At 35.8% G+C, this 22,748-nt stretch overlaps 1 protein-coding gene and 1 pseudogene across 1 annotated transcript in view; one reads left to right on the forward strand and one right to left on the reverse strand.

Annotated features, from left to right (window-relative positions):
* The window catches only part of LOC102484555 (mono-ADP ribosylhydrolase 2), a 1,480,331-nt gene that overhangs the window by 807,880 nt on the left and 649,703 nt on the right, over positions 1 to 22,748 (reverse strand). The gene's annotated exons all lie outside the window — the stretch shown is intronic.
* The window catches only part of LOC102473627 (G2/mitotic-specific cyclin-B1-like), an 86,822-nt pseudogene continuing 85,739 nt past the window's right edge, over positions 21,666 to 22,748 (forward strand).

The raw sequence follows: 22,748 nt of genomic DNA on the forward strand, positions 1-22,748 counted from the left end.
CCATATTTATTTATTTATTCTCTTTAAAATTCTCTAGAAGTAATTCTTAGAAAACTGATTAAGGCAATGAGAATTTAGATTATTATTTTTGTTTTTTGAGAGGTTTTTGCTAAAGGGCGTATATGCTAGCCAGGAAGACAGAGAAAGACAAAGAGACAGAAAGGGAGAAATCACCCCCCAGGGGGGATGGTAACACCACAATCCCTTCTCCTCCATTTTCCTCTCGGGATCTTAGGCACGCACGCACATGTGCCTGGCGTTGAGTTTAGCCACCGGGTCCGGGAATTGAACTGCAGTCGACTACATGGGAGTCTAGCAACATAGCCATTACTCTAACTGCTGGTCCCTAGATAATTCCTTGATGAAATTTTAAAACAAAAATCCTGTAGAAAAATCAGAAACCATTAAATTAATAAAAAGTACATTTCGAACAAATATTTTAATAGTAAATAGAAAAAAATTAAATTGTAATAGTCTTCAAAACATGAAGCAAACTTTGCAGTAGTTACTATCAGAAAATCTAACTCATGCTGTGGGTTTTTGATCTGTCATAGGTTGAATTTTGTAGCCCATAAAACATGTTGAAATCCTAACTATCAGCACCTATAAATGTGACCCTGTTTGGAAACAATCTTTTCAGATGATCAAGATAAGTTAATGTCATTAGAGTTGGTCTTAATCCAACATGTATCCTTATAAAACAGAGACATTTGGACAGAGAGAAAGATGTACAGAGAAAGAAGACAAGAAGGACCCATCTACGAGCTAAAGAACTCCGTGAGCTATCAAAAGCTATGAAACAGGCATAGAATAGCCCCCAGAGAGAATGAATCAACCCTGTCAATGCCTTAATTTCCGACTTCTCCAGAACTATGAGCCAATTAATTTCTGTAGTTTATGTTACCAAGTTTGTCTGACAACAATACACAAATACACCCCTTTACCAACTATATGGGACAAGTCTAGGTTTACAGGTTTCAATCCTTCTTCCATGAACTGGATAAATGAATATGTATCATATCTACCTCATTGGGTTTTGTAAGGAGCAAAGGGAACAGTGTAAACTGTGCAGCATTATGCAAAGCACGGTATAATGAAGGAGTGTTCAGGTAGCAATTAAGTGGAACACCCAGAAAGGACAAATTTTTAAATGATACCAGACTACCCATATGTAAAGGTAGACACTGATTTTTCTGGCCTCTTGAAGGTATCTTTTTTATCATGTGGACAGGAGGCATGAGGGTAACTTCTTTGAAGTAGTGGGGGGGGGGATTTGAAATCCAGCCAAAAGTACCATTTGCCTGGATTCCTGATGCTCCTAGAATAAAGGATCTAGCCCTGCTTCCTAAAATTCAAAGTCTGGGAAACCTGTCACGATGGTTCAGGAATACCCTATTTAAGGAAAGAACAATCAGACATTGTAATAAAATTGCCTTAAGGAAAGGGAGCACACCAGCTGAAGATTTAGGTTTGGATGTAGGGGTGGTTTTGAAGATGAAGGATATGTCCAGTTTGAGGCTCATGCAGCAGGATCTTCTAAAGGACTACACTGCCTCCCTATTATCCTGATTGAAATGTCAACTATAAGAGCCATAATCATGGTGCCCTACTTGGAGTAACTTTGTAAAAGGACAAGAGACCTGTACCTACAAGGACAACCAAGAACTGTGCAAGTTAAGTCTACCATAGCAACACTGTACGACAGTCAGAACCCACAGTAGGAATGAATGGCTCAATGTGCGTTCAGTCTCTGCTTCACAGTTGGAAGGTAGAACGAACCTGATGGATTTAGCAAGCCTTGTTATTCCTGAATAATTAAAGAGGTGTGGAAAATCCCAGGAAGGAGAAACCGAACTTCCTGCTATACAGGTATGTAACAACTTTAGTTATGTTAACAAATAAAAGCAATGTGACTATTTACAGGATAAACTCAAAAGATGAGAGAGAGCATTTAATATCCATGACAGAGGAAACAAAAATGTGGATTGAGGTCCAAGATCAAAGATGGAAAGTATCTGAGAAAAGTGAGCCTAAAAAGAGTCAAAGAAAGGTTGTTTTAGATGAAATACAATTTTGGCAGGAGTCTGACCTGTGGTTAGATCTTACTATAATAAACTAAGGAACTTAGAAGCAAGGAAGTCACAAATAATAGGATATATTAAAGTAAGATAATCTAGAATTTGATCCTAAAACTGCCAGTTACTAACCATAATATATTTTTTAATTTTTTTTTTAAGAGAGATTTTTGCCATAGGGTGTGTGTGCTCGCAAGAGAGACAAAGCGACAGAAAGTGACAAAAATCACTCCCTGGGGGGGATGGCCATGTCACAGTCCCTTCTCCTTCATTCTCCTCTTGGGTTTGTGGGCATGTGCACACATGTGCCCAGCGTCTGTTTTAAGTTGCCCAGTCTATGACTGGAACCACAGTTGACTACATGGGAGTCCAGCGACATAACCATTACACCAACTGCTGGTCCCACCGTAATAGTTTTTCTAAGTTACTTAAAGTCTATATAGCTCAGTTTTCTCATCTATAAAATATCGATAACAACAATAATCTCTCTATGGGGTAGTGAGCATAAAAAGAAATAATGCCTATGAAAGCATTAACACGTTATGCCTAGAGTAGATATTATTATTACTAAAATGAGAAAATCATCCAGTAAAATCTCACATCAAGGAAATAATAGCCCCTTTTTCAAGCCAGCCATGCTTTCTTCATAACAAAAAATTTAAATGACTTTAGAAGAACCTAATAAAACTGAGACTTCCATTATTCGATCATGTTAAAATTCTGAACTTTCATTCTCTATACATGGGTACACATTGGTTATTCAAAGGTAAAATCAACCACTTCTCATTAAAAGAGTTAAGAATGGAAATTTATTTTCACAAGTAGCCCACCCTGTTACAAGCTGCTTGCAGTACATTTGAGAATGAGTAACAATTACTCTTTCCTCCAACTTCTTTGATGTCAACTGGTACCGTCATCCACAACTGTGCAAACGGCAGTTTCTCTCCCGTCCAGTGCCTCATTCTTCTACATGCCACAAGCTACTAAAGTGTCAAAACTCTTCACATCTGAGGAAGTTGTAAGTCAGAGTACGTGAGAGAGAAAATACAAATGAAAAACAAAGTGGCCCTTGACAGTCTTTCCAAAAAAAATTACATGGGACAGACTAATCAGCAACCAATTTCCTAATAATCTATGTTTTCTGCTCTGCCATAAACCTAGATGCTCAAACCCTAGTAGTGATACGTGTTGTCTCCTCTATGTAATTAGGTACCGCTGGTCTCTCTTTGGTACTGAGGAGTTAAGGCTCCTTTTTCACGCACATGCTATATTCCCATTAGGTCGGTGGGACACAGAGTCATTTCTAATACTACAGTGCATCCGTGCAGATATCAAAGGTCGTGCTATTTTCACAGGCCCTTTGTTAAAATAATTTAGTAAGAGAAGGAAATGTTGACAAACTAATTTATTGAACATTTCAATTTTTTTAAAATAATTGGGCTAGTAGAGAGTAGTGCTGAAACGTATAGAAAACTCATAAGAAGAAGGTAATTTTGTAGGACAGATGGTGATTTTTTCATTTCAGATAGCTAATGCTTTAGATGAAATCTTAGTTACAAAGCATGTTCACAAACAGCAATTAGTAACCTCGGAGTCAGTCAGGTAGGATCCAGTGCCTTCACCACGTCACCTGCTGGCCCTCTGAATGACTCTACGTGCCCTGTATTCTGCTGGCTACTGGGGACACAGCACAGGCTAAGACACAATTTATTCTCTCAAGAATCTTTGACAGTCAAGTAGGAGAGTGAGATGTGTAAATAAATAGTTTAAATATGGTATTAGATGCTTAATCACATAATCCAGAGGTAACCTAAAACTGAGGAAATAATTAACTATTTAGGAAGGAGGTGTTAGAAATAGCTTCTTGATTGAGGAAATATAAAGGTCAGTCTTAATTTTATTTTAATGGATATAAACTAGAAATTAGCCGGCTAATGAGTCAACAAACAAAATGTATCAGAAAAGCATTATGGCTCAGACACTAGAAGAGGCATAAGAGTTTTAAGGAACACGTGAGTTTTTTTAAAGGTTGGAAATTATATTTTACAACTGTATTGGTGTAAATATATTAAATCACATATTATTTCATTCAACCTAACGTTCATTTTTTTTCCCTTCTGAAAGTAATACTATATTAGACTAAAACACGTCTGTAGGCTCCTGAAAGCATTTTGCGTTCTCTACACTGTGCCTGCCAGGCCTAAAAGGTGAGTTAGCCCTGGTGATTGACTTCTCAGAGACAGGCTCAGTTGGCATTTCATGTGTTACATTATTTAACTCTTTATAATGAAGTGCTTACAGATAAGGATCCAGGGTTCAGGTGGTAGGCAACTCTTCCAAGGTCTCATGGTTTTACAGCACAGAATGCTCCAATTTAAACCAAGCACTTGGACTAAATCCAAAGCCTGTGCTCTCTCTCCATGCCAAGGAACTTCCTCTCTAATACACGGCACATGCACACAATCCATTTACCTTCAGAGCCAGGAAATGGGGTGTGTGCGGAGGTAAAGGCAGTACATCTGGGCCACAAGAGCTTTAGAAATAGTGAAGAAAATTACAGGGAAGGTCACATCAATACAAATGCAATAACACGGTAAAGCATGGTCAGAAGCAGGTGTTTACCCATGGGGCAACATGGACTATTTGTTAGGACCTTGCTTCTGGAGCCTAAGTGGTCTGTCTTTAAGTCCCAGCTTTGTATATATTTAATGTCTCTGAATCTGAGTTTTCTCACCTGTAAATGAAAATAACACATATCATGGTGTTCGATAAATAATTGAATTATTTAAAATTTGAACAGTATTTAGAATTGTGCCTGGCAGCTAAGAGCCCAATACAAATTCAGTATCTTAATACATTTTTTGTATTTGTAACCTCTTACAATGTACAATTTAAAAAATTAAATTCTGGGCCAACAGGTGGTATGGAGGTTAAGGTGCTGGATCCCATATGACTCACTCCGCAGTTCGAGTCCTGAACCTGGTAGCTTGAGAATGTCAGGCATGTGTGCATGCATGACTAAAATCCCAAGAGGAGAATAGAAAAGAAGGAACTGTGGTGTGGCCATACCCCTTGGGGGGATTTCTTACTTTCCCTCTCTCTCGCTTCGTCTCTGGTGAGCACATGTGTCCCATAGCAAAAACTAACTAAATAAATACATTAAATTCCTATTTTTGGAGGTCTCTCAATATATTAATAACAAATATAAATATGCATACAGCCTCCTATTATAGATTTTTCACCACAGTAATGCCTTTAATACAATCCTGAAATTTAGGAGATGGACACTTACTTCTCATTTGATATCTGAGCAAACTAAGCTATTGAAAGATAAAGTGATTTGACTGAGATATAAGTAATATTACATTTTTGTGTTTATTATACTAATGATGGTCTTGTCACATTTTCAAAATTTGAATAGTTTTTTACTAAAAATAATAATTTTTATAGTAATTTAAATTAATAAATTAATATTAAAATATTAATTTATTTTAATAAATAATGCTGTGAACTCAATAGTTGAGTTCTACTCTCTAGCCTCTTAATTCCCAGTGACTACTGAAAATGTCAGCCTCTGTGTTGTTTCAACACCTTAATTTGGCTCTTAGCCCTGGTCCTATGGCCCTGAGTGAGAGCTAGCAGTCCCTGAGGTTACCCTCTTCCTTATCACATGGACATGAAACCTCAACTTGTCCTGAAAGCCTCCTCCATGTGTCTCTCCATGTGAAGCATTGTCACGTCTTGTCATTTCCTCATCCACAGTGTCTTTCACATCTGTTCCCACCTTCCCATTACTACTGTCACTGTCTGTCCCATGCTAGGCTTTATTAAATCTGCCCCTCACTATCAGAATCCAATTACTACCTCCTGACACAGCACATGGCTCTGCTTCTAATCTCTACCTTCTAATCCATCCTGAACACTGCTACTGAGAGAATCTCCCTACAGATGGAATAGAAAGCAGCTCAATTCAACATTTTAGGTTTCCAGGACTTGGTCTCAACCTACTTGTCCAGCCTTATCTCCCTCTTGTGCACCTCATGCACAGCCAAACAGGAGTATTGCAGACTACGTCCGTCTCGTTCGCACAGGTGTCATTTTACTTCTGCTGTTTGACTACCTGGGCAGGCTTTGCTCCATTGTGTCTATCAGAATTCTAGGCACCCTTGAAACTCTCAAACGAAGGTACCACCTTCCAGTTTACTACCATCTATCTCCCACCAGAAGTTCCTTCCCCACCTTCCACCAATCTCATGTGCAATGTGTTAATGGTTCTTATCCGTTTTTTTTTTTTTTTTTTGTAGACGTTTTTGCCTTAGGGCATATGCCTTCATGAGAGAGAAAAAGAGGAGAGAGAGAGAGAAGACAGTGAGAGGGAAAGTGAGAAATCAAACCCCCTCCCCCCAAGGGATGGCCACATCACAATCCCTTCTCCTTCATTCTCCTCCCATGATCTTGGGCACACATGCACATGTGCTCAAAATGAGTTTCAAGCCACCAGAGCCAGGACTTGAACCAAGGTTGGCCATGTGGGAGTCCACTGATGCAACCACTGAAGTACAACGTAAGCGCCCTCTCTTCTGAAAGACTTTGTCATCTTCAGCCCCTCAAATCTTTCCTTCTGTTTTCTTGAGTTTATTTTATACCTTTATTAATATGTGTAATACCAGTTTTATAGCTACTTACTGCTTCTTCATTGCTTGATGGTAAATTTCTTATCCTGACTTACCTTTTATGGACCTAGACACAAATAAGTATTCTTTTAATAAATGCATACATACCAACACAGCTATCCTCATTAATATCTATATTTTGTGTTAATCTTTCCCAAAGCTAATATAGCCAAAGCCAAAAACTTAACGTGTTTATATGATTATAATACATACATAATTAAGACGTGTTTAAAGTATGGTTTTCTTTCTGGAAACCTGATGATTTATATCATTCTTTTTTATATAATTTTATTTAACTTAATTTTATTTACTTTAATTTGACCAGATAGGGACAGAGAGAGAGATGGAAAGTGAGAAAGCAAGCCACCAGGTCCAGGACTTGAACCACAGTCAGCCATGTGGGAACCCAGTGCCTTTAACTACCACGCCACCTGCCAGGTATGATTTATTTATATATTCTTTACCTTCAAATCTATTCCAAGATTTGTGGCATGTGCCATCACATCATAGAGAATATACATCATGTGAAATTGCAGGGCAATAGGAAATCTGAACTCCTTCATTAAATGCTCTCCTAATCTTCAAACTACTTTCCTGATTACATTTCTTAATATGCACGTAGGCTACCGGGAAAGCTTCACAGTATTTCCATAGTAGGTACTTCTGGTGAAAATTACTTAATTAACATGTAAATCAATTAATATATCTAGGTTCTCCAGAGAAATGCCGGTTAAGTCATATGAATTAAGAACTCAACATATAAACAAGGTATATTTAAGCACTGGATATAAAAAATCATATTACCCCAATAAAATGATATTCTGTGCTACCACTACCATTTTTAAAAATCATAGACTGCAGGCCATAAAATTCCTAGTAGTTTCACTTTTTTATAGCAGAACAATTAGAATATTTATAGGGAAAGTCAATTTAATCTTAAAAGGAAAAATATTCCCGGAAAAAATTATTACTGTGAATATAAAAATATAAAAAAGAAAAAAGATTAGACTTTTGCTTTACATTTTAAACTAGAAATACCAGAAGAAATATGAAGAAAAACTGCACATAGCTTAAGCAAAATGGTCTTAAGCAGAAAGAATTTTTAATATGATCATGAGATTTGAATGATTCTGCAGATGAACACACTGCTTTCAGAAATGCTTCTGGGACTGTCCATATGTTTGATTGTAATGTTCATTGCTTTTAAACTCTAATTAAAATAAACCTCCAACCCCAGTCCTTACTGCAGGCTGTAAGCAAGCAAACAAAGGTAGAAAAACATAGATTTGTTTATGCTGGAGACCTTTGGAAAGAGGGATTTCTATTTAATCACTCATAGGTAGGACACAAAGCTATAGTAAAATAAAATAACTGAATACAATGAAAAGTTTAAAGTGTACATTTTAAAAGTTACAGATTTTAGATTTATGTCAGTGATTTATATAAGTGAATGCAACAAACAACTTCCCTATATCCTGTTAAAATTCCAAAATCTTAGATCTATAAATTGGGAACAAGATTGGGAGATTTTAAGAAACTCAAGAAGGGCAAAGGAGAAACAATTAGATTTTGCCACACCTGAGGTAAATAGCCACAGTTGAGCTAATTATAGCTTTTCCCCTAAATGTGATTATCCCTAAGGCTATTGTTTAATGAGCCAGATTTTATTTCAGCCAACTCGCCTTCTCTATTTTCCTTGAAACAAGATAGTTGGATAAGCCAGTTCCTTAGTGTTAGAAGCTTAGTTTTCAAAGCAGAACTTCCAAAATGATTCCAGATTTGAAGATGCAAAGTTTCTTGATATTTTGCACATGTTTTTGAGGACTAAATAAACACTTCCAAGTCAACTTACTCTTTGGGCGCTCTGCCCTCTCTATTTCTTCAAAAACACTATTGTATTTGGAAATTAAAAGATTAAGGAATGGCTTTGTGAAGAGACAGGAAGCCAAGAGCAACAAACTGTCTTCATTCCCACATAAGACTTACTTGGTTTCAACCAAATGTTTACATAGTAATTTACTTATACAGTAATGAAAATATATCCACTGCATATAAGCAATAAGGAATGTTATTTCAACAAAAATTCATCACTTACATCCCCTGAGAGGGAATAAGACTATAAAAATTGTTCTTCAAACATAATGCCTTTATGCTTTTAAAATTCATCAATAAAATATATCTATAGATTAATAAGGGAGACATTTTTTGTAAGCCATATTTCTGAGATGAAACAGGCATTTTGAAAAGACAAAATCACATTATAAAATTTCAAGATAGTGATGTTTAAAACCAAGGTGCTGAATATCAAATTTCAAAGCATAATAATTTACATAGAGGAAGTAATTCTGAATGTGAAATGCTCAAATGCTAACTGGCAGCACCTATGTAGAGCTGTGCAGATTACAGTAACATTTACAAACATATTTCAATTGATTCTCGAAACAATCTATTAAGTTAGGTATATTAACTCCATGGTACAGATGGGCAAACTGATTCTCAGAACGGTTGAGCAAGATGTCTAAAGTCACAAGCTAGCAGATGTAAGATAATCAAAATGGATCTTCATATGATGCTCTCCAAGGCTGACCTACATGGAAATGTTCCAGGAAGCCTCCCTGAGTACATGAGACGTGTATGTGTGCCCATCATCCAGGACTGGCTGAGGGTGGGACAGTATCGAGACCTGGTTTAGAGTACAGTCTGTCTCTCTCTCATTCATGTAATAAATTAAGGGGCCAGCATGTGGCATGATGGTTAAGGCACTGGACTTCCACCTGGTCAACTAGTAATCAAGTTCCGGGCTGGCAGCTTGAGGCTTGTGCCAGGCATGTGCATGAGTGTGCCCTGGGTCTCCAGAGGAGAATGCAGGACTAGGGACTGTGATGTGGCCATCTCTCTGAGGGACTAATGTCTCACTTTCTTTCTGTCACTCAGTGAACACATACACCCTATAACAAAAATCTCTCTCTAAAAAAAACAAATAAATAAAAAAAATAAAAATAAAAAAATTCTGTTAAAAAAAAAAACTGGGTCTTCAAATGCCAGTATCTTTATATTTCCCCACCTCTAAAAGTTTAAAGTTTAAGTATAGCAACCAAAACAGACACACTGTCTTAATAATTCGGCAATTTTATTAGGATAAGTAGACAAAAGTACTGAAAGACAACAAAAGCTCCATTTCCTACAGACCTTAATCATAAATTTTATAAGGAAACTAACTAAGAAAAAAATTCAGTCAAGAAAATCAGTTCTCGGGAACCAGCAGTTAGCGTAATGGCTATGTCGCTGGACTCCCACGTAGTCGACCGCGGTTCGTGTCCCGGACCCGGTGGCTTAAAACTCACGCCGGGCGCGTGTGCGTGCGTGCCCAAGATCCTGAGAGGAGAATGGAGGAGAAGGGATTGCGGCATGACCATCCCCCCTGGGGGGTGATTTCTTGCTTTCTGTCTCTATGTCTCTCTCTGTCTGTCTGGCGAACGCACGCGCCCTACAGTGAAAATCTCCCCAAAAAAAAAAAAAAAAGAAAATCAGTTCTCAGTTACAGCTTTAATTAAGTCATAGATGTGCATATTATCTGTGAAAGTAAGAGCTTTGTGACTTTGTTTAATCAATTTAGCCCAAGAGTTCATCAACTAAATACATAGCAGTGTGGAGAAAGGAAAGTGTAAATAATTATGTTAATATGTAGGAAGTCATATTTATGTGGTTTATACTGTGATTTCCCTTTACAGATTTTTATCATAAATATAAAAGTCTTCACTATAGGATTTTTTTTCCCCAATCATATTTAGTTGTTTGAGAGTAAGCATGGAAAAGGAAGAAAACAAGAGTCAACCTAGATGAAGTTTGATAAGAGAATATAAGAGCGAGGAATGGAATTAAGGGTATTTGCATAGGGCTTATAATGATATACCATAGAATATAAGTTATACTAGGATAGGCCTAACGAATAGTGGTAAGGTCAATGGATTAGTCTTTGACCTGGATTCAAACTGCAGTTGATGATATGCACAGCTCCCTATGCACGGCACTTAACTACTGTGCTGTGGAGCTAGCCCTACATTTCTTTTTTTTTCCTTTTTCGATTTTTGCCATAGGCCATGTGTGCTCTCTGGAGATGAAAGAAATACAGAGAGACAGAAAGTGAGAAATCATTCCCACCAAGGAAAGCCACATCACAATCCGTTCTCTTTCATTCTTCTCTTGGGATTTTGGGCACCCATACGCACACATGCACCCAGTGTGATTTTCAAGCCATGAGGTCTGGGATTTGAACTTCAGTTGACCATGTGGAAGTCCTACACCTTAATCACAACCCACCTACTGGGTTAGTTCTTAAGTAAGGTTAAAAAATTGTAATGGGGAACCAGAGCAAATAAACCAATGGTGAAACAATGGTGTGCAAGAAAATGAGGTTTCAGGTTCCAGTGGTACAAAGCCCAGAATGTGACCATGGAAATAACTAAGTTGGAGAAAAAAGGTAAACATTGGAGAGGAAGACAAGGAATTTTAGACAGGAAAAGTCAGGGCTTCTCAATTAGAACCTGAATGGCCATCTGCATGGCCATTCAAAGTGACTTAGTATGATGACAGCAATAGAAAACGAGAACATGATGCAAGAGCGTCATTCTTTAGAGAATAAAGCAAAATGAAAGAGACTGATAATGACAGTAAAAAGAGAAAAGATGAGATCTATTTTATAGTCAATAAGCAACTGGGGATCATGATTCAAATTTCAATACTTGTGATTGGGAATATATGCAAACCACAAAAGAGTGAATGAGAAAACCAGCAAATTGTACCATTAAAGAAAGGAAATTTCTATCCAATTCCATGTCTCCTGACTTTTAAGAAGGAAGGCAAGATGGAAACAATACTTTGTGCAATTTATTACCCATCATTTGACATATAGCTAGGACAAATCAGCTTCTATAAGTTCATACAAGATAAAGATTCTATTTCATTACACGTATCAAAGTTACTAGAAGTCTTGAAATTTTTGACCCTAGAGGAACCTCTCTGACCAAAGGGACCCCTTAACACTGTGTGCCCACCCAAACAGGATCAGAGGGCCTAGATTCAAATCCCAGGCAGCCTCCACCCCTAACAAAGCTACATTACTCAATCTACAAATAGTCTCTACCACAAAAGTATGTGTAGACACCATTCACATAGATTCTAGCCAGTGAAAATATACAGAGCCTAAATTACTCACCCAAAACAGAACTTAAGTTAAAGCACATGACACAATTAATACATAGGATATATCTACATGAAATTATCCTTTTCTACAAAAAGGAGCCTATAAAATAGGAAGAAGTGATTGGTCCACCAGATGCCCAGATATCTATGTAGGGAATATGAAATATAAGAAAAACTAAAAAATATGTCACCTCCTAAGGAACACAATAATTCCTAGTAACAGACTACACAAAAAATGAAACCTAAGGGGCCAGTAGGTTGAGTAATGGTTAAGGCACTGGACTCTCGTATAGCCGACCATGATTCGAGTGGTAGACCTGATGTCTCAGGAAATTAAGGATGCCAAATATATTTAACATAAAAATGATCATCTCAAAACCATGTTATAGTTACACTTTAAAAAGTTAAAGAAAATGAAACAACCCTAAAAACAGTGAGAGAAAAACATCAAGTGACATATAAAGAAACTTTTATCAAATTAATAACAGGCTTCTCAGCAGAAACTTTACAGGCCAGAAAGAATGGGGATTCTGAATGTAAATTCATAATTTTTAAGAAAATTGACTTTCAACCAAGAATACACTACACAACAAAGCTATCCTTTAAAATCTAAGGATAAATAAAATCTCTCCCAAACAAAACCTGGGAGAATTAATCAATACTAGACTAGTTCTTTAGGAAATATTGGGTCATCGTTAAAGTCATGATGCATTTTCCTGTTATTCTACACAAAATGTGTCACAAGTTTTCTGACAGCTCAATATCTAAGGGAATTCTGCATCTGAAAGCAAAATAAAAAGACCACCATGAAATCACATAAAGATCTAAAATTCACTAGTAGAGTGATCACACAAATAAGAGAAAGGAAACAAATCATATTACTATGGAAATATGCCAAACTACAAAGATAGTGAATAAAAGAGGAAGAAAAAAAAAAAAAGAACGATCATATTACAACCAACAAAATGACAGGAGTATGTCTACATGTATCAGTAATTACCTTGAATATAAACAGATTGAGCTCCTCAAATGAAAATGTACAGACTGGTTGAACAGATAAGGAAAACAAGACCTCACTACATGCTGCCCATAAGAAATACACCTCATCTTTAAAGACATAATAGATTGAGGGGGTACAATGAGAATAAAAAGATATTTCATACCAGTAGAAATTAAAAATAAGCAGAAATTGCTATACAGAGAGCAGATAAAATAGACTTCAAGCCAAAATTCATTAAAAAAAAGAATGTCATTATATAATGAAAAAGGGATCGATTCAGCAAGAGAGTACAACAATTATAATTATATATGTACCCAATATTAGAGCATCCAAATACACAAAACAAATATGGTTAGACCTAAAGGGAGAGACAAACTGTAATACAATAATAATTGGAAATTTCAATAACCCACTCTCTCTACACAGAAAATCAGCAAAGAGGGACCAGCAGTTGGCGTAATGGCTATGTCACTGGACTCTCAATAGCTGATCGCAGTTTGAATCCTGGACCTGGTGGCTTAAACTCATGCTGGGCACATGTGCGTGCATGCCCAAGATCCTGAGAGGAGAATGAAGGAGAAGGGATTGTGGCATGGCCATCCCATTGGGGAATGATTTCTCACTTTTTGTCTCTTTCTCTATCTCTGTCTTTCTGGCAAGCACACACATCCTATAGCAAAAACCTCTCCAAAAAAAAAAAAAAAAAGAGAAAAGAAAAGAAAAAGAAAATCAGCAAAAAGATGTTAGAGTTCAACTGCACCACGGACTAAATGGACCTGACAAACAAACGTTTAGCAAGCTTCTCACCCAACAGTCCCAAGATACACAGTGGTCTGATTAGCATATAGAACATTCTCTGGAATCAATGACAGTTAGACCCTAGAACAAGCTCAAGAAAAATTTAAAAACAGAAATCAAATCAAGTATCTTCTCCAACCACAATAAAACTAGAAATCAACCTCTGGAAAATGTACGAACACCTGGAAGTTAAACCACATGCTCCTAAATGATTATGAGGTCAAAGAAGTTAACAAAGTAATTTTTTAAATGTTCAAATAAATTAAAATGGAAACAATACATCTCCAAAGTAAAAGCAACACTAAACGTGAAGTTTATAATAAATGCCCACATTAAAACAATGCAAAGATGGTGAATACTGCTAAAAAACCTAATGATGGATCTTTAGAAATTAGAAAAGCAAAAATAAGCTAACTCTAAAAGTAGTAGAAGAAAAAACAAAGATCAGAGCAGAAATAAATAGGATAGAAATTTTTAATATATAAAAGATTATCCATACAAAAAGTTGGATTTTGAAAGAACAAACAATATTGACAACCATTAGCTAGAGTAACTGAGAAAAAAAAGAGAGAAGGCCCAAATAATCAAAATCAGAAACTAAGAAGAATACATTACAACTTATACCACAGAAATACAAGATTAGTAGACCATATAATGAACAATTATGTTCTGGTAGCTAGAAAACTTAGAGAAGAAAGATAAATTCTTGGATAGAAATGACTTGACAAAGTTGAACTTAGAAGAAATAGAAAGCCAATAGACCAATAGGATACAAAGTAATGGCAATGAGGATAAAAATTGTTAAAATGTACATATTACTCATAATGGTCTACAGATTAAAATCAACTCTTATGAAAATATCCATGGTCTTCTTCACAGAAATAGAAAAATTAAATTTGTGTGGAATCACAAAAGGCCCTGACTAACCAAACCAATACTGTAAAACAGGACGAAGTTGGAGGCATCATATATTTCAAGGCCACAATAACCAAAACTGCATGGCTCTCAAACAAAACCAAATAGATCAATGAAACACAACAGACTCTAGAAATAAATTCACAAATGTACATTCAACTGATTTTTTTTAACAAAGTTCCCAAGAATACTCAGTAGGGAAATGATGTTCTACTTAATAAACAGTGCTGGGAAAATTGGACATTCATACACACAAAAAAATCTTTATTATACACAAAATTTAACTCAAAATTGATTAATGACTTAAATGTAAGATACTCAACTATGAAATTACTAAAGGAAAGGTAAAATGCTTCAAGACATTGATCTTGGCAAAGAATTTTAAAATAAGACCTCAAAGCATAGGTGATTATGGAAAAATGGGATTATGTCAAACTAAAATGCTTCTGCCTAGTAAGTGAAGCAATCAACGGAGTAAAGAGACAATCTTTAGAATGGGAGAAAACATTTGCCACTTATACTTCTGACAAGAGATTACTAACCAGAATATATAAGAACTCAACTCACTAGTCCTCACTCTCCAGGAAAAAAAAAAAAAAAAAAAAAAAAAAAAAAAAAAAAAAAAAAAAAAAACCAGAAAAATTCATTAAAAAAATGGACAATTGAACTAAACAGACAGTTCTCGAAAGAAGACATACAAAAGGTCAGCAAGCACATGAAAAAATGTGTATCACTAGTCATCAGGGAAATGTAAATCAGGATCACAATGAGGTATTACCTCTCCCCAGTTAGAGTGGTTATTATCGAAAAATTAAAGAATATGAAGTGCTAGTATAGTTGTGAAAAAGTCAAAACTCTCAGATATTAGTGGGAATGTTAATCAGTACAGCTATTATGGAAACAGGACGGAGTTTCCTCAAAAGACTAAAAACAAAAAACTTTATGATCCAGTAATCCAACTACTGGGTATGTACCCAAGAGAAAGAAAATCAGGATAGCAAAGAGATACATACAAACACATTTGTTGTAGAACTGTTTACCATAGCTAAGGTATGGAGTCTACCTAAGTCTCTAACAACTGAGAAATGAATAAAAAAAATGTGATACACATTTACACACTGGAATATTATTCAGTCACAAAGAAGGATTAAATACAATATCTGAGACAACATAGATGAACCTGGAGGAAACAGTGCTAAATGAAGTAAACTAGGCACTGAAAGACTACTATAAAGTCTTACTCATTAATTGAAACTTGGAGATTTAAGAGCATACAAGAAGAGAGTGTAATAGTGGATACCAGATGTTGGAGAAAGAAGAGGAATGAAGAGAACTTGGTTAACAGACACAAGAATGCAGGTAAATAAGAGGAATAATTCTAGAGTACTACATGGTAGAGTAACAACAGTAACAATTCAATATATACTTCAACATAGTTACAAGAGTGAATTTCGGATGTATAATAATAAAGGATAAAATACTTGAGAGGGTAAATATGTTTACTGCTCCATTTGATCAATCACAATGGATATAAGTTTGGAAAACCATATTACCTCCCATAAATATACACAATGATCATATGCAGATTAGAAATTAAAATAATTTTTTAAATATAAAGTTTATTTTATTTTTGGTAGAGAGTTGCTGAACATTCACGAGAAAAAGAAGCATGTCCACAGGATCTAATCATGCCACAATTCCCTTTTCCTGGCCCTCCAGCTTGTCAGGATCTTGAGCACACACACATGCACCTGGCACGTTTTTAAGTCAAACTCGGTATCTGAATCTGCAGTTGGCTATGTGGCTTCCAGCGCTGCAGTTCAATTTGCTACCAACCAGCTACAGTACTACACTGGGCCAGGACAGTTTTATATGAAGAGAAAAATGAAAATTGAGTTGAAAAATCAGAGATTACATCCTTGGAAGTAAATAATTCTATATTTATGACATCCAGTAAAAAGAAGCAATTATAAAAATTATATTAATATGTCTTTTGGGGGGGATAAATACTCTATTTACAAACAGTTCTAGAAGGATACAAAGAAAAATGTTAATATTAGGAATAGAATGCTTAGCACCTATTTGAGTTAATAAATGAACATGTTAACTATATAAATTGTCAACATTAATCATGTAACTACCTTTTCATACAAATATGTCATATACTTTTTCTTCTATATGTCAATTTAAAAAATGTTAAGAATATAAACAACTTTTCCCCAAAGAGGATACCACGATTCCAGTTATTCTTAGCTTTCCCAAAGCACATTTATTTTGCCACCACGAAGCTGTTAATTAAAGCAGCTACAGGCCAAAACTACAGAGTCTGTTAATTATATTCCTTATTCCTTCCCTCCTTCACCTCACCTTGTTTTATTCACACTGCATATAAACAGCAATTAAAGTACAAATCAAAATGTTACTTGCACATATACATTTCATTATTATATACAATCTGTATGCTTAAAAACATCTGCCTTTGTCAACAATTTACTCTTATTAATCAAGAAAACTAATGAGTATTATATGCAGATTATAGTAAAATAAATACTTCATAAAACACTTTAATGCAGTATTAATGTTTTATTCCAGAAACATTAATATATTGGGATATACAGTAGCTAGAATAGTACAAAAATACAATTTTACATAACATCAAAATGTACAAACTTTTTACTCGAATTATAGAAAAATGACTCATTGTAATGAATGTGTCTAAAATAAAATGTAGATCGAAGCTGTTGGCACAATTCGCATACTAAGTACACTGATTCTAACAAAATGTAACATTTACCTTAAATTTAAACTATCTCAGTAATGTTTTAGGATAGTACAATACCAGAATCTAAGAGATGTCCCATCAGCACTGTATTTTCCTTATCTAAATACGAAAAAATCATTATAGTTAAAAGCAGACAAGACAAAGAAACATTTTCTTTTATATTGCTTATACTAGAGAAGATTGTAAACTTTTAGCCAAGAGATGGATCTCCTGCAACTGCGACTAGCAAATGACACCTACACAAGCCAATAAAATCAATCTCAAAGGTAGGAAAATCAAATGCCCAGAGAATTTAGGAATATAGATCTCCTCTGTATTATAATTTTCCTTTCTTTTCATAGGCCAAACCAAATGTCCCAAGGTTCCTAAAACATTCAGCTGCATGAATAGCTACCGTCCTGGACTTTCAGAACTCCTTTCCCCATCTAGCCCAGCCATACCACAGTCTTATTTAACTTTCTAAAACAAAGAGGACTTCTTCATTCTGTCTTCTCATGCAAATATCTGTCATGGCTGCTTTTTGTTTACCACATTATATATTTATTTATTTTTATCTTGTTAAGGAATTGCAAAGCAAAGAGAGACCTCTCTATCCAAATCTATTTGCTGATTCCCAGCAAATACAAATACAGAGCCAGTCATGCCTGTCTGTATTGCTATTGTCATGCCTTTCAACATGCACTTTTCTCTATCTGGCATGTCATTGTTTCCTCCTGTGTGTTCAATGATTTCCTCCCATCTTCACGTTTAGGTAAGTGACTAAGTACTGAGATTTCTTCTTGGAAATATCATAGGACTTAAATGCATACTCATTCATTAGGGAATTACATGATCTCAAATTATTTCTTATTTTTATATTTTTCCAGAACTCCTAGCATACCGTCAGTATATAGTTGGCTTTCAATAAAGGTTTATTTGTTAAAGCTAAAGTCTACTGTAATACTACCTGGCCTTTGTAGATAATGTTGCCCCTCCTTCAGAACCTGTCTTATGAAGGCATTACACAGATGTTTCAAGAACATAAAAAAAAAAAGGTCTCCTTGAACTTTAAGAGTCTACACATTTTTTCCTAGAAATCATGCTATGTTAAGTTAATGCTTTTTCTTTGTAGATATGTGGTAATAATGTCCACTTCGTCACTGGCTTTTGGAGTTTTAAATATTGCTCTGGAACTAGAGACAACCAGTTTTAAAAACAGTTGCAAGTGAAAGGCCTTTTAAAACAGGCATCTCTGGAAATATTTTAAGTTTCTTGTGCTATGAGTTATACTTGTAGGGAGTTAATGTAGCTATACATGTGATTTACAAAATGAAAACTACAGAGAAAGGCAAAGAACATAGAGAGCTGAATATGATGACTGAAGTCTCTTATATCCCAAAAACAAAGAATTCTGTTAACAGCCCTGTGTCTTTTTGAGGAAGAAGGCAATGAGGGAGAAAATGGATGAAATGCATTAAATTTGTAACACAGAAAGTTCAGTGACACCAAGTTATTCAGAATAAACTGAAGCTCATCCAATGCACAACTGGGCAACAAGAACATTCATGAAAACTATAAAAATTTGCAAGAGAGAATAATATGACCACAATACATTTAAGAGACAAAGTAAAAATGGGAGGATGAAATCATATCACCAGCACATTGTGAAAAATAAACAAACTAGGATTCCATGTTTTTTGTTTTTTTCCAGGAAAGGTCTTCTCTTAAGGGTGAGGGCACATGGGAGGGGGCAGGCTAGGAGATTGAATGTGTCCTAAACCAGTACACAGCAGCACAATCGCTTCTCTTATTCAAATCTTAATGTCCCACAAACCTCAAAAGCCAGCCTGAGTATCTTTCTATCTTCTCTAGTAAATATTTTTGTGAGAAAAGGTGGCAGGACAAATTTTCATTCATATTAAACTTAACAATATTTTTCCTCTAACTAGTAGGACCAGGGTGATGCTATAAACCACTTTTGTCCCACACGGTCTCAGTTCATACCTGCTTACCCAGTACTAATTATTATTAGTGCAAGCTTTCATGATTAAAAGCATCCTGGCTTGGATAATATATTGATGGCCATGTACATGGAATTGAATAGTTTAAAAGTGATCAAGAGATATGGATTGCTAAATAGTAAAAGAAAAAAGTTTTGTAAGGTTGCAGAGAGGAAAAAATTGTCCAAAATCCAGTTTTCAATCCAAACCTCAAGAAACTGTCATACAAATGTATGCATGGCTCAATATAACCCTTCACCAACACATCAAAAGCAGCTTGAAGCACATGTCTCACAGATGGAAGAGTCAGTAAGGTCACCTTTATGTATCAGGAGAGCATATTTTTATAAAGTGCTACAGAATTCATGCCATACAGCAACATGTAGCATTTAGTAAACTACATGCAGATGTGCCATTTTCCAGCTGGTCACTGTTAGAGCTTTTCTCTCTGAATTTAAAGTAGATTTTACCTGGATTTACAGTTTAATCTGGCATCTGCCTAGTCACATCTAATGTAGCCAGAAGGGAAGAAACAATACAGAGAAAACCAAAAATGTAATGTCATGAATACGCACAAACATTTCAGTTATTATAACAAATGTGAATGGTTTAAATTCTATTATTAAAACACAAGAAGTTGGGTCAGTTGGGTCAATGGTGGTTAAGGCAGCTAGATCTCACATGACTGACCATGTATTTTGAGTACCAGACCTGGTGGCTTGAAAAACATGATGCACATGTGTGTATGCCCACCCAAAATCCTAAAGGAGGGAGAGATAGAGGAGAAGGGATTTTGGCCTGGCCATGCCCCCAGGGAATGTTTTCTCACTCTTCCCTTCTCCCTTTCTCTCTCTGTGTTTCTGTCCATTGACCACAAATGCACTCTAGAAAATTAAAAAATAAAGGCATTAAGTCTCAGAATAGCTAGAGTTACATATATAATTAAATGCTACAGAAAGATTAAAACTAGAAGATAAAACAATAGATGAGAGAAATTTAAAAAAGCAAGCATAAATGTTCACATTACAATTAGATATAACAGAATTCAATGTGAAAAACCACAAACAGGAACCAAGAAAGACTGTTTATTTTGACAAAAATTCTTGTCAAACAGCTATATAGTCAGTGTATCACTGGCTGAGATGTTATGCTACCATTGTTTCAAAATTGACAAAGCAGGACCAGTAGGCGGTTTGGTGGTTAAGGTATTGGACTCACACATGGCTGAGGATGGTTTGAGTCCTTGATCTGGTGGCTTGAAAATCATGCCAGGTGTGTGTGCATGTGAGCCTCAAATCTCAAGAGAGTAATGAAGGAGAAAAGGTTGTAGCATGGCTATTCCCTCTTAGAGATGATTTCTCACTTTTCTTTCTCTGTTTCTATCTCTCTGGTGAGTGCACTTTTTAAAAAAAATCTTTTTTAAAAAATAATAAAGCAATGACAAAAACAATGAAAAATTGATCATTTCTCAAGAACTGGAGATGTTAGCACAACTCTCCAAGAAACAAGTCATTCAAGTGTACGAAAATAATTGAGTCATTAGGAGATTTACTTAATTTACAAGCTTTATCTAATCATATATTTGTAAAATAATGTACAAAAGTAAAGAAATTCTTTTCTAACAAAAGTAATATAATTTTTTAAATTATGTGTTAAAATACAACATTTTCTAGGTGATGTTTTCAACTATAAAAACAGAAAATCACACAGGATATACTTTTCCTGAGGTAACAAAAAAATTTTAAATAAAATGTATATAAACTCCTCTAAAATAATTTAACAACTCAGAATTTTTTAAATGTCTAAAGAATCACCAGTTTTAAAAGCAAATAAAAATATTGTTAAAATTACTTAGAAATTATTGACAAAAAGAACCACACGCATCAAAAGTTGTGAGATATTAAAGAACATTTTACGAAGTGCTTCATTTTCAAATCATAGTATTTGCTATATAATATAGAAAATGTATAGCCTTAAATATATATATTAAAAAACTAAAAACTTTTAAAACATTCAATTTAAAGCTTTAGAAAAGCAATCTCATAGATATAGTAAAAGTGGGAGAAATTATAGGAAAAGGAGAAATGTAAAACATGACTGAAACAGAAAATCAAAGAGTAGCTAATTATGGGCGTGCTGAGAAGGAATGGCTGTTGACTTGAGCTGGTTCAGGCCCTTGGCTCACCTGGAGCTCTAGTTCTGCTTCTCCCTGTGAAAGTGCTGTCTGGTGAAGAGGAATCCATGGTGCTCCGAGTCACCAGAAACATGAAAATTAATGCTAAAAATAAGGTGAAAATCAGTATAGCAGGTGCAAAGCGTGTGCTATGGCCACTGCTGCAGACTGTAAGCCAGGGCTGAGGCCAAGAACAGTGCTTGTAGACATTGGAAACAAAGCCGGTGAACAGGCCAAAATGCCTCTGAGATACGAAGCAAAAACATCAGCTACTGGAAAAGTTACTGCTAACAAACTTCCAAAACCTCTGAAAAAGGTGCCTGAGCCTGTGCTTGCTCCTGAGCCTGAACCAGAGCAAGAGCCAGAGCAAGAGCCAGAGCCAGAACCTGAGCCAGTTACAGAAAAATTCTTCACCTGAGCCTATTTTGGTTGATACTTCTTCTTCAAGCCCAATGGAAACATCTGGATGTGCTCCTGCAGAAGAATATCTGTGTCAGGCTTTCTCCGATGTAATTCTTGCAGTGAGTGATGTGGACACAGAAGATGGAACTGATCCAAACCTTTGCCGTGAATATGTGAAAGATAACTGTGCTTATTTGAGATAGCTCGAGGAAGAGCAAGCAGTCAGACCAAAATATCTATTGGTTCGGGAAGTAACTGGAAACATGCGAGCCATCCTAATTGACTGGCTAGTACAGGTTCAAATGAAATTCACATTGCTGCACAAGACCACGTACATGACTGTACTATTGACCGATTCATGCAGAATAATCGTGTGCCCAAGAAGATTCTGCAGCTGGTTGGTGTCACTGCCATGTTTATGGCAAGTAAATATGAGGAAATATATCCCCTAGAAATCAGTGACTTTGCTTTTGTGACTAACAATACTTACACTAAGCATCAAATCAGACCAATGGAAATGAAGATTCTAAGAGCTTTAAACTTTGGTCTGGGTCGTCCTCTTTCCTACCCCTCCACCTTCTTCGGCGAGCATCTAAAGTTGGAGAGGTTGATGTTGAACAACATACTCTGGCCAAGTACCTGATGTAATTAACTATGCTCATCTATGATATGGTACACTTTCCTCCTCCTCAAAATGCAGCAGAGCTTTTCACTTAGCTCTGAAAATTCTTGATAATGGTAAATGGACA

Source organism: Tupaia chinensis, unplaced genomic scaffold, assembly GCF_000334495.1.
Source record: "Tupaia chinensis unplaced genomic scaffold, TupChi_1.0 Scaffold000101_1, whole genome shotgun sequence".
Classification (NCBI taxonomy): Eukaryota; Metazoa; Chordata; class Mammalia; order Scandentia; family Tupaiidae; genus Tupaia; species Tupaia belangeri.